The 17,147-nt window shown below is 39.9% G+C and overlaps 1 non-coding gene across 1 annotated transcript; it reads left to right on the top strand.

Moving 5' to 3' along the window:
* Positions 1–16,043: 16,043 nt before the first annotated feature.
* Positions 16,044–16,150, top strand: LOC141588850 (small nucleolar RNA R71). Its single transcript, XR_012519819.1, has one exon. It is a non-coding gene; the product is annotated as a small nucleolar RNA R71 (small nucleolar RNA).
* Positions 16,151–17,147: the final 997 nt, after the last annotated feature.

Raw genomic sequence — 17,147 nt, 5'->3', positions numbered from 1 at the left:
CAGTAACTGACCCCGTTTAATTGTTTTAAAAACTGTGGTGATCCATTCGGGGATGGTGAGAAGTTCTTGAATAGGTATGAGATGGATGCGCATGTGATAGCTGGGATTGAGTCATCACGTTTCACTTAGAGTCTTCCGCTATGTTAATGAAGTTCATATTTTATTTAGTTGGTTTTGATCATTTGGAACAGTTGTATCACTTTTCAATTTTGGGATTTTGTTATGTAATCACTTAAACTTATTTATTTAAAGTACGTTCTCTTATGGTCAATTTGATATATATTGTCTCGGATAATCGAGATGGTAGCACTTTTATGCATTAGGTGGTCTTGGTAAGGCACCTTGGTGTATGGGGGTGTTATAAATACTCTGCCATCTTTTGAAGACATGCCTCCTCAGTCCTTCCACCTTTCCCTAGAAAATATCCTGCATATTTTATTTTGAATAATATTTTATAAAACCGTCGTTACAAAGAGTTACGGTTAATCATGTATAAAATCGTCGTAAAAACCGAGTTTTTCAAATACGATTTATAAAACAATTTAAACTTTCAAAACGATTTTTCAAATCAAAGCATATTTTATTTTGAATAAAAAATTTAGAAAAATTAAATTCAAATTAAAACAAATAAAATGAATTAAAAACCTTTAATTTAAACATCATTTAAAATAATAAAATATTTTGATAAAACATTTTATTTAAATATCATTTAAATAATAAAACGCTTCATCGACAAGGGCCATTCTACGTCATAAAACGAACTCATGGAGTAATAACAGTGCCAACTGGCAAATACATGTCGTCCTATCATCATCGGGTGTTTCACAGGTTTTCTATAAATTGCAATATTGACAGATACGGGTATTTACAATTCAGAATCGGTACAAAGAGGTACGGTTAATCAAAGTTTAAAGTTTGACTGACCGTAATTCTTGCCACGTGTCCAGAAACTGATTTTTTTTCCAAATCAAAGATCTCATAAAGTCGGCCAATTTGAAAAAAAAAAATCGCCGCTTTTAGAAGTTTTGATCTTGAGTTATCGCCAGTGAAAGATATTTTTGTTAAAAACATGGTTACCATGTAGAAGATAAAAAAAATATAAGGTTACCATATAAAATATCCTAAAAAAGAAATAATCATGTATTAAAATATTGTTCTCACCCTTTCCGTGAAGCAGTCCATATTAGTCCTGGCATTATTTGTCTTCTTTGTGTAACTGTTTTAATGATACATGTGATATTTTTTAATTGGTATCCTTTTTTACGCAACAAGTATCTAATTTATTGTATCTCGTTATATTTCATATTTAGTATCTCGTTTTGTATATTTTTGTACCTATTTTGTGAATTTGATTATCCGTTATTAAGAAATAGTCTCCCACAATGATATATTGTGAAACAGTGTCACACAAGACTTATCCAAAATGTATATTTGAATGCCTTATTTACTTCACAAATATCTAAGGCTGTGTATCTTGATACTTTTTCGTACTTTTGCAACTCTTAATCTAATCATATGGTCACAATATTATGGAATTTTGTCTTACAACGTGATCAAACTCCATAACCAATGGTTTGTTGAGTTTTAATTAAACTCATGCATATTATGAATTTACGAAAAACAAATTTAAGTAACAAAATTAGGGCTTTTGCTGATGATTTCCTTCTTTTATGTAAAGGCAATAGGGAGCATGTGATTATATTTTCTAGGGTATTTGGTCTTTGTATGAATAAGAGTAAGTCTCACATGTATCAAAATTGTGTGGACATAAATAGCCTTCAGGATATATTATTAGGATTTCAGGGATATAGTTTGGTACCTTGCCTTTCAAGTATCTTGGAATTCTTATATTAGCTGGGAAATTGCCTGTTATGGAATTCTCTAGCCTGGTGGAAAAGATTGTGCAAAGAATTAGTGCTTTGGGCAATAGGAAATTATCATACACGGGTAGATTGGTGATGATCAAGGCAGTGCTTAGTCAACTTCATTATTGGCTCATATTTTTATTTTGCCTCTCACTGTCAGATATTGGGGTATATTGTTTAATCTTGTAAAATGTAAGGGGAAAACTAGGTTGATGTAATGTAATACTCTATATTTAATAATTATGTAATAATAACATTTTAATATATTTAGCGAGTTATTTTGAGAAGGAATATAATAATAATAATAATAATAATAATAATAATAATAATAGTAATAATAATAATAATAATAATAATAATAATAATAATAATAATAATAATAATAATAATAATAATAATAATAGAGAGGGAGAGGGGAGTGTGATTTTGAAGCGACTGCACGATCTGCCTGCGCTGTCACTGCCTGCTCTGATCTCCGTCACCACCGTCCTTCTCACGCCGGCCTTCTCACCGTTGGCGTCTCAGGTGTTGGTGGCGTTTATTAGGGTTGCAGTCGTTTAGGGCATCGTTTTTAATTGCCGTTTCTGGGTTAGGGCAACACTTTTCTGGGTTGTCCTTCCGCCGTTGGCTGCCAACAACCACCCCAAGTCGACCTTTAGACCTCACGTCGCCGGTCAGGGGCAGTTGTTGTGGGTTGTTCAAACGGTGGTTTCTGGTTGTGGTGGTTTCGCGTGTGGTGCTGCGTCTTTCAGGGGTAATTGCCGCCTTCTTTATGACAATTGTCAACCTTGTGCCACCACCAGTTAGCCATCAGACCTCTAGTCGCCGGTCATTTTGGTGGTGGCTGACGGCACTGCTGGTTTCCCTTCAACCGGTGAGTCCTTGGTTTTTTCGCGTCTTTTTTTTTCTTTGCCTTTGTTTTTCTTAGTTGCTTTGCTGCGGTGGTTCGTTGCTTCTACCAGTGACCGGCCGCTGCCGCCTCTGCCGCTGCCTTATGTGGGTGGGTGCAGGTTGTAGTGGGTGTTGTGGTTTGCGTGGTGTGGAGTTTCGGGTTGTGTGGGTGTTGGGCCGTTTGTCAACAGCTACGGTGTGGTTTGTTGGTGGTGGGCCTCGGCTGTTCAACGCTGTTGGGTGCGAGGAAGGGTGTTGGGTTTTGTTGTCCTTTCATGCCCGAGCTAGTACGGTACCATTGTCCTTTTTCGGGTATTCATGCGTGTCCGGATGGTTTTGGTAAGGGCTTGACTAAATCGGCTTGGCAGAAACATTTACAGGACCGGCATTGTCATGACGGTGCGTTGGACCTTACGCGTTAGACTCTTAGTAATAGTTTGACTGTTTATTCCAATGCCGAGAGTTGTTTGAGACAGATGGGGCTCTGGTTGTGTGGGGTGTGTTTTAAAACCCGTACTATTAGAGCTAGATGTCGGCATAATCGGGGTGATATTGTTATGTACCCAGAGTGTGTTGATGGCTTCTACACCTTCCATATTCATGGTATTCCGAGACCTTTGGCTCCTTCTACTTCGGTTTCTTCTGATGATAGTGTCGAGCTCGTTCAGTGGTCTATATCTTCGTTGGACCGTTTATTGTTTTTAGGCCTTCGCACAGTTAAATCCATTCCTCCTAAATGCCGTCTTGGGTTTGCTCGGGCTTTGAAAGGGGTCTTGGATGAGGTGTTTGATAAACCATGTGATCTCTCCCGCTGGGTTCGTTTGCTAGTCCTTCCGCTTCGTTTACTTAGGACTTTCGCTCCTCGGAGTAATCATAAGTGTCGGACTGCTATTCGGCGTCAGCATCAGGAGGAGAGTATTGCCAGGGCTATCGTTGCTTGGGGGGCACCTGGGGGGGCGGGGGGGGTTTGCAGTTGTTGCAGGAGTGTTTTGATGAGGGTCCTTCTTCATTTTCTGTGGATGAGGATCTGGATTTGAGTGAGCTTAACCTCCGCCAATGTCGGCGGAAGATTTCTGATGGCCATTATACTGCTGCTGTCCGGGTGCTTTCTTCCTCTAGGGTCGCCCCCTACTCCGATGCCACTCTTGTGGCCCTGCGTGAGAAGCATCCTGTCGCCCCGCCTCCTTCATTGCCTACTCTGTCTGTTGATCATCATCCTCTGGTCGCTTCTTCGGCTGTGGTCTTGGATATGATTCGGAGCTTCCCTCGTGGTACTTCTTGTGGGAGGGATGGTTTTCGTGCCCAACACCTTATGGACTGTTTGAGTGGCACTGCTGTTGCTATCTCCAATGATTTGACCACTTATATTATTAGGGTGGTTAATCTTTTTCTTAAGGGCCAGTGTCCTCTTTCTTTGGGTGAGTATATTGCCAGCGCCCCTCTCACGCCACTCGTTAAACCAGGTGGTGGGGTTCGTCCTATTGCCGTTGGTACGGTCTGGAGACGGCTTGTCTCTAAGGTTGGTGCTTCTATGGTTGGTCCGTCTTTATCTTCTTATTTTGATGGGCTTCAGTTCGGGGTAGGTGTGTCCGGTGGAGGAGAGGCTATCTTGCATGCCTTGAACCGGCTCATTGAGGCTCGGGGGTCTCGGGTGGGGCTTTCTATGTTGCTGGTTGATTTCCAGAATGCGTTCAACCTTGTTGATCGATCGACCATGCTTCAGGAGGTCCGCTGTCGTTGCCCTGCTCTCTCCCGTTAGGTGGAGTTTTGTTATTCCAGCCCAGCCCGCCTTTTTTATGGGGAACACTGCTTGTGGTCTTGTCAGGGTGTTCAGCAGGGAGATCCGTTGGGCCCTTTGCTTTTCGCTTTGGTTTTGCATCCTTTAGTTTGCAAGATCCGGGACACTTTTGACCTCACTTTACAGGCATGGTACTTAGATGATGGCACCATCGTGGGTGATACTTTGGAGGTAGGGAAGGTCTTGGACTTGATTATGGTGGATGGCCCTCGTTTTGGATTGCATCTTAATGTCTCCAAGACAGAGGTCTTTTGGCCTGTTGAGGATCCTCGGAGTCGGCTTCCTGGGGTTTTCCCTCCTTCTATTTCTCGGCCTCTGCGTGGTGTTACTGTTTTAGGTGGACCCGTCAGTGCTTGTTCTGATTTTAGCAGTGGGATTGTGGCAAAGAGAGTAACCAAGACCATTGAGCTAATGGATTTGGTTGCGAGGATTGAGGACCCACAATGTGAGTTGCTTCTTCTTCGGGCTTGTACTGGTATTTCCAAGCTCTACTTCTCACTTCGTACTTGTTCCCCTAGTGTTTTTGGGTCTGTCCATCTTCCTTTTGATGTCGCTCTTCGTTCTAGCTTGGAACGTATTGTCACCGCGTCAGGACCGGGTTTTGGGGATTGGCAGTTACGCCTTGCTACTTTTCCTTTTCAGCTTGGTCGTCTTGGTGTCTATGCGGCGGGAGATGTTTTATTTTATGCTTTTATTGCGTCCCGTTTGCAGTCTGCTGGTTTGCAGGCTAAGCTCCTCGGCCCTTCTGGTATTGTAGCTGCTGGCTCTGCTTTTGATGATGCCGCGCAGGTGTTTACTGTGACTACATGTTCTGGTTTTTTAGGTAACCTTAGCGAAATTGCTGCCCCCAAAATTATGAAGAAATTGGCAGACAATTATTTCGCGACGGTTGCTGCTACCTCAGAGTCTGTTTTCTCTTTGACACCACGCCAGCTTGCTTTATGGCAGTCTCAGCAGGGTTCTCACTCCTCTGATTGGTTACGTGCGGTTCCTATCTCGGGGTTGGGTCAGACTATGAACAAGAGGACCTACCGTAGTGTGCTGGGGTATCGTCTGGGTGTTCCGTTATTCACGGTATCTAGGCCCTGTGCGGCTTGCTCTCGGGTTTTTGCTGAGGATGTTTTTGGGGACCACGCTGTTTCTTGTACTGGCACTGTGGGCGTTAAACATCGGCATAACCTTGTCCGGGACACTCTTTTCGACATCTGCTATAGATCTGGTATTACTGCTGGAAAGGAGGTTGATATCGGTTTGGTTGATGGACATGGCGGCTCTCTTCGTCCTGCGGATTTATTGCTTTATTCTTGGGACAGGGGGCGTGATGTGTGCGTTGACTTGACAGGTTCTTCTCCTTTGACTCAGACTGGGATGACGGATTTTGTGCCTGGCCGGGTTGTCGGCGATCTTTCGGCCGAAAGTGTGCTAAGTATGGGGATTTGTGCGCAGTGGCGGGTTATGGTTTCCTTCCTTTTTCTTTCTCTTCTCTTGGGGAGCTGGGTTCGGATGCTGTTGCCTTGCTCAAGCGGATCCAGAAATTCTCGGTATCTCAGGATGCGGGGGCTCGAGTGGCCGCTTACATTTTTACTAGACTTAGCTTTGCTATTGCTAAGGGTGTGGGAGCCCAGATTGTCTCTCGGCTCCCCACCAATTTCATGTAAACTTTTATTTTTATTTTTATTTTAATGAAAGCTGCGCGCATAATAATAATAATAATAATAATAATAATAATAATAATAATAATAATAATAATAATAATAATTTTGATTTTGATAAAAAAATAAAAAATAATAATAATAATACGTAATACGACACATGTATAATATATGTATACTATACTCACCTTATATACCCTTATCCATCCATCAACCTTATCCTAACACAATCTCACAATATCCACCAAAATCCTAGAGAGAAAGAAGAGAAGAAAAGAAAAGAGAAGAAAAGGGAGAAAACGGGAAGATCGTCTTTTGTCCCTCCGCCTCGAGATCGTAAGGTAAACCGTCTTAAACTAGTTTTTATATTATTTAATTAATACCATTGACCCGCCTTGACCCCGACTCATCTTTGACCCGTGTCTTTGACCATCGTTGACCGTGTATATGGGCGTTTGACCGGGACATTTGAATGGTGTTTGTGGTTTTGGTGACCCGATTTTGAGGTGGTTTTCACCCTTTTCCACGGCTGACTTAGGATAGTGGTAGGGTGGTTTGGGTTGTGGGTTGAGTGAGGAGTATAGTGGTGGTCTTAGGTGGCGGAATGGGTGGTGAGTGGTGGTTGGAAACGGGCTGCAAAAGGAGGGTACACGGGTTGGCTTTGTCGGGTTGTTGTCTGTTGGTGTGGTTATAACTCGTCGTCAAAAGCGACCAGCCAAAACAATATTTATAACTTCACAAACTACTCTTAGTAAAGAGGCAAGTAAAGGTCGGATCCCAAGGGACGGGTATTGATGTAGGATTCTCAATTGTAAGTAGCTATGTCTTAGGGTGTCACAATTCGGGTTGAGATGAAGTTGGTCTAAACTAATTAACAAGATGAAACTAAATCAATGAAAACAAAGCAAATTAGTAAAAGGGATTTGTAAACAAATGATTAAAAGCACTAGGGTGTCATGGGTTCATAGGGGATTCATGAGAGTTGATCATACACACATGTTCTCAACTAGATGCAAGCACTTATTGTGGTGATAGGATCGAGTTAGTGTATATCTTACAATCCCTAAGAAGGTTCGAGTCCTGTAGCCGAGTCGTCTAGACTGTACAACACCTACAAGTCGACTTAATCCTTCCTATTCAACTTTATGCATGGTCTAATGAGGCTCGAGTTGGTTTATAAGCTTACAAGCCTCATTGAAGAGATAGGTGATGGGTAAAAATTGCAAGGATTCATAGGCTCGCATTTCATCAAACATAACATGTGCATAAGTTGAATTCACAACAAGCAAGCAAATTAATTCTGAAAACATCCCCTATTTACTAAAAGAATAGGTGAAACTCCCATTTTTCCCGCCTAAAAACATTTCCTAAAATTGGGCTTTGTATTTTTGGCATATACTATGGGTATAGTATGATGAGTTATAAATAGACATAATTTTTAAAATGTAAATATTTATAAGATTCAATATTTTACATCTCCACAAATTTCTCTCTAATCTTTTCATGATAAAGAAATTCTTTTTTAAAAAAAAAGTTTATGATAAAAATTCATTGACATAGAAGTTGCGGCTAAAGAATACATTTATTAGCAAAAAATTACAAAATAACATCATTACTTTTTCGGTAAAAGAAACATTTTCATTAAAAATACCATGACTTCTTACGATTTTAATTTTAATTTTTTAAATCAAAATATAATAGAAAGAAATATGAAAAATAAACTGTCAATTTAAAATTTAAAAATAATACTTAAAAAAAAGTAAAAAACTATATATACCGTCCATATATTGCACGGGGCCTATACTAGTATTACATTAAGCATGGATCAATCCCCATGTTTGTTTCCCCTAATTTCCCATTAACCCTAGCTAAAGAACTACTCACTCATGATGAAGTTTAGCATGCTAATAAGGTTGTCAATCATACTAACAAAGCAAAACATGATGAATAAATGAAAGTGATTAACAATAATTAAACAAGGGTAAAGAGAAATTATACCTATGAAGATGATTCCAAATAATAAAGCAAAGAATAATAGAAGTACTTGATGATTGATGGAAGGTTGTCAATCTCCCAAATAAACCCAAATAATCTTCTAATTACTCAAATAAAAGGAAGAACAATAGAGAAATTAAGGAAAGATCAAGATGTGATTAATATTGAGAAATGTATTACAACTAAATTAAGAGAGTATTAAGAGATGATTAAGAGATTGATTAAGAGAGCATGAAAGTTGATTAAGGATTGATTCTAATCTAGGTAGTACAAAGGGGTATTTATACTAAAGATTAGGTACAAGGATTAGGGTTACTGAGGGCTTAAATGAATATTAAGAGACTAAGAAAATTTGAGGAAATGCTACTCCCGGGGGAAATGAGCGGATCCTCCTTGTTAGTCCTGCCTCGATCCGCTCGTCCCGTGCTGAGGCACGGGCTGTTCTGCCTTGTGATCCGCTCGGATTCTGGAGGAGACGCTCGGGTGCTGGCACTTCAAGCCGCTCGTCCTGGGGTGATGCCACTCGGATCCTTGCAGTGTGGCACGCTCGGATCGTGCTCAGGCCGCTCGGTTTCCTGGACAGAGTGCTTCTCTTCTTTAGCTCCTCAACAATCCGCAAGGATTGTGTTGGGGATGCAATGATCTTTTCATCATTGCCTATTTCACTTTATTTGTCTACTTAGGCCTCTAGTGTCGGTCTTCTCTTTGATGCTTGGTCATTAGGTGCGATCCATTTAGCTCCATTTCGCCTCATAAATGCAAGTTTAGCAATCCTTTCTTACCAAGGAGACAAAACCTCAAAGAATATGCAAAATGAGAAACTAAAGATAGTAAATGACCTAAATATGTGCTACAAAGCATGGGAACGAGGTTAATTCGGGGACTAAATGTGCTCAAATATAAGTCACATCAAACATCCCCAAACCGAACATTTGCTCGTCCCGAGTAAAGAGGTGACTAAAACTAGGACCTTTATTTAAACTATCCTACTAATATAACCGATATGAGACAATTAGCGGGTCTCACTTCGCCCCTTCAACTCACAACAAGACAACCAGGAGGTAGGATGCCTTATTGCAAGGCAAGGCGGGGCTTGCCAAAATGGCGACACATCCAGGCATTAAGCACACAAAAGCAAGTAATGAATGCATCTACAAAAATGAATAGCCACTTTCCTCATCTAAGTGGCGGAAATTATCTAAAACGGAAACAATCTAAGGGTACACACTCCGTTATAGATACGGTTTCTTCAAGCTACTAATCCTAGGAGGATACCAATAAATCACCTCCAAGTTGTGTCAAGCTAGAGTACCTTTGTCCTCAATCGTTAAATGCTTTTGTCAAGAGTAGACTCCTTATGGTGTTAGAAACACTGTAGGATCGTGGAATTCCCCTTCTTGCCTAGACAAGAAGAAGGGTCCTCCCCTCTCCACCATGCATAAAAGTGGGTTCAATGGATAAAAGGGATAAATGTGTTTTGAGTTTCATATGGAAGTTTGCTTTTGATGTTATTATTCCCCCCAATTTCTTGTGGCATTTGACATTAGAGAACAATTTCTTTTTGCCATTTATTGATGTTTGGCATTTTGATGCTTGATAATTTCAACTTTTTGCATTTTTGAACATTTTCAAAGCCACCCTAATTTGTAAGGAGGGTGCTTATATTTGAAGCATAAGAGTCTATTTTTGCTCCTCTTTTCTTTGATGTATTTTGCAAACTTTTTTGATTTTTCATTTCAATGCTTGAACTCAAATTGATAAATTTTTGTGCCCATTCCCTTTTGTTGACAAAATGTGGTAGATGTGGAAGATGGTTGCATGGCTTCAAAGGTCACCTTGGAATAAACGGTAGCCAAGGAGTTATCACACCACAAGGTACTCTTGACTAGGCCTTAATCCATGGGTCAAACGATACTAGCATGACACATCATAGGGTGTTTTAGAAGTATTCTAGTGAGCAAAGTCTTAAGAAGAAAAAGTATCTACAAGGGCCTTATATACACTTGTCAAGTTTTCCAAATAGATGTTTTCACAAAATTTTTCTAAAATGCAACTATATGCCATGATGTAACTAACATTTATACAACCTAATGCATATGCTTCTATAAACTAGTATGTCATATAAGCTAAATGCAACTCCTAAAATCACATTGGTTCATACCGCATCAATCAAAATAAAGCCACATAGTCATTTACATAGAGAGGAAAAAGGAGATTGGAAAGATCATACCATGCGGTCTTCATAATCCTCATGCCTCAGATGTGGCATAGTCGATCCAATGTAATAGGAGGTTAAACAAACAAACAAACAATTATATACAAAATATACAATTCTATACTATAAAGGAATGAACATGTTTTTGATTTTTTTCAAATTTTTCAAGTTTTTATGATTTTTGTTTTTGTGAAATAAAAGAACATATTTTTGTATTTTTCAAAATTTTTCCATTTTTATAATTTTTGATTTAAAAGTCAAGTTATAATTTCCCATCCCCACACTAGTATGGGTATTGTCGTCAATGACAAATACGATAAGAAATTATGCAAGCTAAATGAGAATGCACGATTTCTACACTAATATGCAAGCTACATGACATATATATAAATGATGCAATCTATATTACACTATATGATGCATGATTTTATTGGTTGGAGAGCTAATTTGGATTAACTCCCAATGCTTATGTTTGAACTTCCCCAAACCGAGTAAGACACTATTTCTAGTGTAAAAGTAGGGAAGTTCATGCACAAGTATGCAATGCATGAAACTAATTGTCATTTTGGATTTTCAAAAGTGGGAACAAAATCAGACAACTCAATGTGACCGAGGTGGGAGTCCTTTGAATGTTGCTAGGACTCAAAACCAATGATCAAGATTAAAAATTTGTAAACAAGAGATATAAATAAAGCTAGAGGAGGTGTAGGAAACTCACAATGGAATCCTCCATAAAGCTTGTCAATCCTCAATTGTCGCTCATTGCGACATCCTCATCACTATTATTGCTATCATCATCATCTTACTCATTATCATAATCATCATCTACCTCCATTGACCCAGAGGCTTCACCATCTTCATCACTTGAGCTTTTCTCTTCTTCCTCTTCTTCTTCTTCTTCTTCTTGGCAAGAGTCACTACCTTCCCCGTCATCAACAACAATCTCCTTCCCCTTAGCAACTCGACTATCCATGTTGGCATCTTTAGAAACACTTGGGAAGAATACCTATCTATCCGCCCAACTAGGCAAAGGACATGTAGGATCAGGTAGTCCTTGCCTAGCTAAATGAAGGAGGGGCGGATATCGGGCTCGGTAAGCATTGACCCTATCTTCATGAGCTTTCGTGCCACTTGGTGTAAATTCTTGGTAGGCAAATGGATATGGTGGAGTCACAATGGAGGAGGAGGAGGGCTTGGCATGAGATTCCCTATGTTGCTTCATAATTGTTTCAGCTTCATCGGAGACGGGTAATAGGTAGCTTGGACTACGGACGTTGATGCGGCATATCTTGCTAGGCAAGATGAAGGACTTAGCTTCTTTGGTGAGCCACTCATACTTGTTGTCAAGATTATCATTCTTGACCCAATGGAACTTGTTGATCATAGTGGCCATATCTAGAAGGTTGCCTCCTTTAACCGGTTTTTATGTCTTGTCTTTGTTGAAATCCGGGTTAAAGTGCTTGGCTAACCATGTTACTAAGCCTCCGTTGACAATAAAAGCCGCTCCTTCTTTTCCTTTATCAATTTCAAGCCACCGATCAAGTAAAAGTTGTAGGATGTTGTATTCTTTGTTGAACTTTTTATTGATATTCATGGTAGACTCAAGGTAGACAAAATCGAGCTCGGTAAAGTGATTGGTGCCTTTTCTTGCAATCAAAGTGTTGCCCACAAACTTATGCCATACCCTTATGCCCGGATGGTGAACATAAAGAACATGACACTCTCGGAAAGAATCAAACTTTCGCCCGGTAATTGCTTTCCAAAGGGGTGCGGCATCATATTTTAAAGGCTTCTTTGTATAATTATAATGTAGTGAATGACCAAACACTTCACCAAACTCACCCAAGGTCATCCTTCTACTCTTGTTCTCTAGGCGGAATTCGACATATTTTTGAGCCTCTAACTTCAGCACCTTCAAGGAGCTTATGAACTCCATGATAAGTGAAGGGTAAGTCAATTCTTGCATTTCAAAGAGGGTAAGCAATTTCATGGACTCGAAAAATGTTTTAGTTCTCCCAAGAACACCCAATTTGACTAAGGCATCTTGACATACAAACTTGGTAGCAATAATGGTCTTCTTAGTAAGGGATAAAAATGCATTCCTATGAGCATCAGTTAAGAAGGTTACCTCCGAAATTTTTTGCAATTGTTCAATAATCGGAGTAGGAGTAGCTTCCTCAATAGGAGTTGAAATCTCTTGACTTTCCACCCTTGGTTGATGCACTACCAAAGCTTTTGAGGCAAGAAGAGCTTGTTGCCTTTTGGATAAATTTGAGGTTTTGGGTGCCTTGTTTCCACCTTTTGTTCTTGCCATGTTGTTCTCTTTGTCAAATTTGTATCAAAAAACCAATGTTGTGCTTGAATGCTCCTTGTTTCCTCAAGCTTCAATCAATTCCCAATCAATTTTAGGATTTTTGAATTTGTACCCAAACCCTAGAAAATTGATTTAATTTATGAGGATTTTGATATGTAGATGGTCTTTTGTTGATAAAGGAGTGATTTAGTCTTAACTTGAGGAAGTTTTGTTTTGATTTTGGTGAATTTGGTTGAGAAATTTGTATTTTTGAATGAGGGGATTGAGGGTTTTGAGGGAGAAAAGGTGTGTGTTTGTATTTATAAAAGATAGAAATAAATTGGGGAAGGAGGGTGAATCCCATGTTTTAGTTAAGTAGCAGCAGGGGACGAGCGGCTTGGACTCGGGACGCTCGGATCCTTAGTCAGTGTGCTCTGGAATTTCTAACCCGTGCTGGGATGCGCAGATATTTGCCAAGACGAGCGGATTTCTACTGGGGATGCTCGGCTTCTCCTGGGGACGCTCGGATTTACAAACAGCGTGAACTTTAAATTTTTGAGCATGCCAGGACGCGCAGATCATTGCCAACACGAGCGGCTCAAATTTAGGTACGGGCGTCTTGTTTATGATCTATGCAGATTTCGTAACAGACTCCTTCTTCAATTCCAGCATTCCCAAAAACCCGCGTCCTAAGGTCAGGACGCCCGGATGCCCCTCTGGGACGCCTGGATTGTCAGCAGCTCGAACGGATTCCCTCCTGGGACGCTCAGATTCTTCTCTGCACCCACGAGCTCAGTTATGCCCGTGGAGATCTCCTTTTCCCGTATCATCCTTTCTTCATTTCCTTTGTTCAACATTGTGGGTGCACTACGAAGGCTCGGTTTGCCTAGACATTTATTATCCCCACACTAGATCAAACACTACACATCAAAACACATTAAAATACCTCCCTCGCTTTGTCTCATGTCGAAAATCTTGATCAAAGTATGAAATTGCAAATCCAAAAGTGACAAAAATGCAATAAATGAAATAAAATGCTAGTTAAAGGGTTAGAATATTTACAAATGGTGGTTTTTGGAGGACTCCACCAAACTCTCATTCTTTGATGAGACGTCAAGGGGGCATAGCCAAGGTGTTGTTGATGTTGCTCAACACCTTGTAGAAGTAGTCGAAGGCTTGTTCATTTTCATTATAAAGATCTTGCATAGATCTTTGCGCATTTTGTTCTTCATGGTGGTGACCCATGTCAAAGTGATGACAAGGATCAACAAAGCCTTGGTCTAAGGTCATAGCATTGCCAATGTAGGGATTGACTAATCCTTCAAATTCGTCATCCCATAGACCACAAACTTCACTAGCTTGTTCCCTAATGGTATCATGAGTTGACAAGAGCAACTCTCCTTCCTTGTTGTCATGGCCAATAAGGCCTTCTTCATTGCTTGTCATGGTTGGTGGTGGGCTATTCAAGCTTTCATTGTTGTTGGAATTTCCTTGTTTTCCGGATAGGGCAACTTGAGGGTTATCCACTTTCTTCTTCCATATGGGTGGTGATTCTTTTCCCATAGCTTGATCTTTGCATTGATCTGCTAACTTCTTCCTATCACTTTCTCGGCTATAGTGATCGATCTTGAAACATAGCTCATGTAGTCGGGGAGCTCTCATTGTCTTGTCAAGATGAAAAGTGATTGTTTCATCCCCCACTTCAAGTGTGAGCTCTCCATGTTTCACATCAATTTCCGCTCCCGCGGTATGCAAGAAAGGTCTTCCTAAAATGATAGGAATGTTGGAATCCTCCTCCATGTCTACAATGATAAAGTCTACCGGGATGAAGAATTTGCCAATTCTTACGGGCACATCCTCCCATATCCCTAAAGGTATATTTGTTGATCGATCTGCCATTTGAAATGTAATGTTGGTGCACTTGAGTTCTCCCATTCCTAGCCTCTTGCATACCGAGTATGGCATGACACTTACACTTGCTCCAAGGTCACATAATGCTTTGTTGATTGTAGTGTCACCAATGGTGCATGGAATAGAGAAACTTCCTGGATCTTTGAGTTTTGGAGGGGAACTTCCTTGTAAAATAGCACTACTCACTTTGGTAAAGGCAATAGTCTCTAGCTTTTGGATGGATTTCTTCTTGGTAAGAATGTCTTTCATGTATTTTGCATAGGTCGGAACATGATTGATTAATTCCGTGAATGGGATTGAGACTTCTAAGTTCTTCACAATCTCTATTAATTTTCCAAGTTGCTCATCAAACTTAGGCTTAGCTTGACGACTTGGGAATGGAAGTCTAATCACAATATGCTCTTTCTCCTTAGCCTTCTCTTCATTCTTCTTTGAAACTTCATTGGGAGTGGGTTCTTCTTCCTTAGAGTTCTCCACAACTCTTTGCTTGTCACTAGCATCCACAACATCTTCATCAATTGATCTCTTTGGCCCTTCATATCTTGTACCACTCCACAAATGGATGGCACTCACCGTTTCATGTCTTAGGGGATTACCTTGAGGTGGTAATTGCCCCTTTTGTCTTTGAGAGCTAGAAGATGCTAATTGAGTCATTTGAGTTTCTAGCATCTTGGTGTGGGCTAGTATGTTGTTGATGGTGATGTCTTTGGCTTGGCTATCTTTTTGCATTTGGGTGAAAAATTCTTGTTGGTTCTTTTACATTTGGAGGACCGCTTTTTGAACATCAAAGCCTTGGTCATTTGATTGATTGTATGAAGGTTGATTTTGATAACTTTGGCTTTGGTTGTAAAAGGGTCTTTGAGCTTGATTTCTCATTGGAGGTGGGGTGTATGTTGGTTGGGGGTTTTGAACAATTTGGCTCTTGTATGAAAGATTTGGATGAAATTTGGTATTTTCATTATAGTAGTTGGAATAAGGGGTACCACTCTTGTATGCTTGGAAAGCATTCACTTGTTCATTTGTTCCCCTACATTCACTTTGCTCATGTCCCAAAGTTCCACAACTCTCACATACTCCACTTGGAATTGAGTATGATGCCACCATAGTAATAACATGTTGTTTGGGTGATTTGGAAGCTTCATCAAGCTTAGCCATGGCCTTCTCAAACTTCAAATTGATGGTGTCAATATGAGCACTTAGTTGAGTACCCAATTGTGTGATGGAATCTACCTCATGCTTTCCTCCTCTAGTGGCTTTTCGAGGCCTACTATATTGAGAATTATGAACCGCCTTCTCTTCGATTTTGGCCCATGTTTGATTGTCATCAACTTCGGTAAACATCCCATTGGATCCCATATTGAGGATATTGCAGGAATCTTCATATAATTTGTTCCAAAATTGTTGCACAAGGAACCACTCACTAAGCCCATGGTGTGGACAAGAATGACAAGTGTCCTTAAATCTCTCCCATGCTTCATACAATGATTCTTCATCCCTTTGCTTGAACCAGGTGATTTGGGCTCTCAACATATTGGTCTTCTCCGGAGGATAGAATTTCTTGTAAAAAGTAAGTGCTAACTTCTTCCATGAATCAATACCAAGGGTAGCCTTGTATAGGCTCTTCAACCATTGCTTTGCGGTACCGATCAAAGAAAAAGGATATAATTGTGGGGTAATATCCGTATAAAACCCTTAAAATTTAGGACTATAACGTAAATTTAACATGCGATTTATGGTCATAAACGAAAAACAATAGAGAAACGATAAAGAACAAGAATCAACCTCGGGTCCTTTGAGATGCGGCCTAAGAACAGAAATCAAAGTAGATTTCCTCCTAATCGTTGCACCCAAGACCGTCTGAGACTATGCCCCTTGTGCTAGAATTGCTCTCTAATTGCCTTGCAATATTGAGAGAGCTTTTGTGAATTTTCTTGATGTGAGATCTAGGATTTTCAGAGGAAAAATGCTCTCAAAACCCTAATTTTTCTTTCAAAATGAATTAGGTTACAAAAGGAGAGAAACTCCCCTTTTGTTCCTCTCGGTCCAAACCGTGTACATGGGGAGGGAGTGGGCTTTCCACTTCCTCCTTATTTTTAACTCGTGGTCCGATTAATTTCGCTAAAATGTATATGACGGGTTTTATTATAAATCGTCATCGGTTATCGGTTATTAAAACATCGACTAATAACATGGATTAGTCGAAATATTAATACATGTCCGACAAAGACAATATTGTATAATTAATTCAATATACATCAATTAAATATAATCGTTTATATTTAATTTACGAAATAACTGCTTAATTCGTCTTAGCCATTATTATTTAATCCGTATTAAATAAATATCTCAACATCGCATTTGACTAATTATTAGTCAATAATAACTCCGACTAACTGCTTAGTCATATTAGGCATCAACATGACTGTATTTTCATACCGTCACATCTCTCAAACGTATCCTATAGGTGTGACTTTTAGGGAGCAGTTGATCACCGCCATCAGTATGACAATAACGTCAAACTTATCTA

Source organism: Silene latifolia, chromosome 6 (assembly GCF_048544455.1).
Source record: "Silene latifolia isolate original U9 population chromosome 6, ASM4854445v1, whole genome shotgun sequence".
Classification (NCBI taxonomy): Eukaryota; Viridiplantae; Streptophyta; class Magnoliopsida; order Caryophyllales; family Caryophyllaceae; genus Silene; species Silene latifolia.
This window is presented reverse-complemented; position numbering and strand designations above follow the sequence as displayed.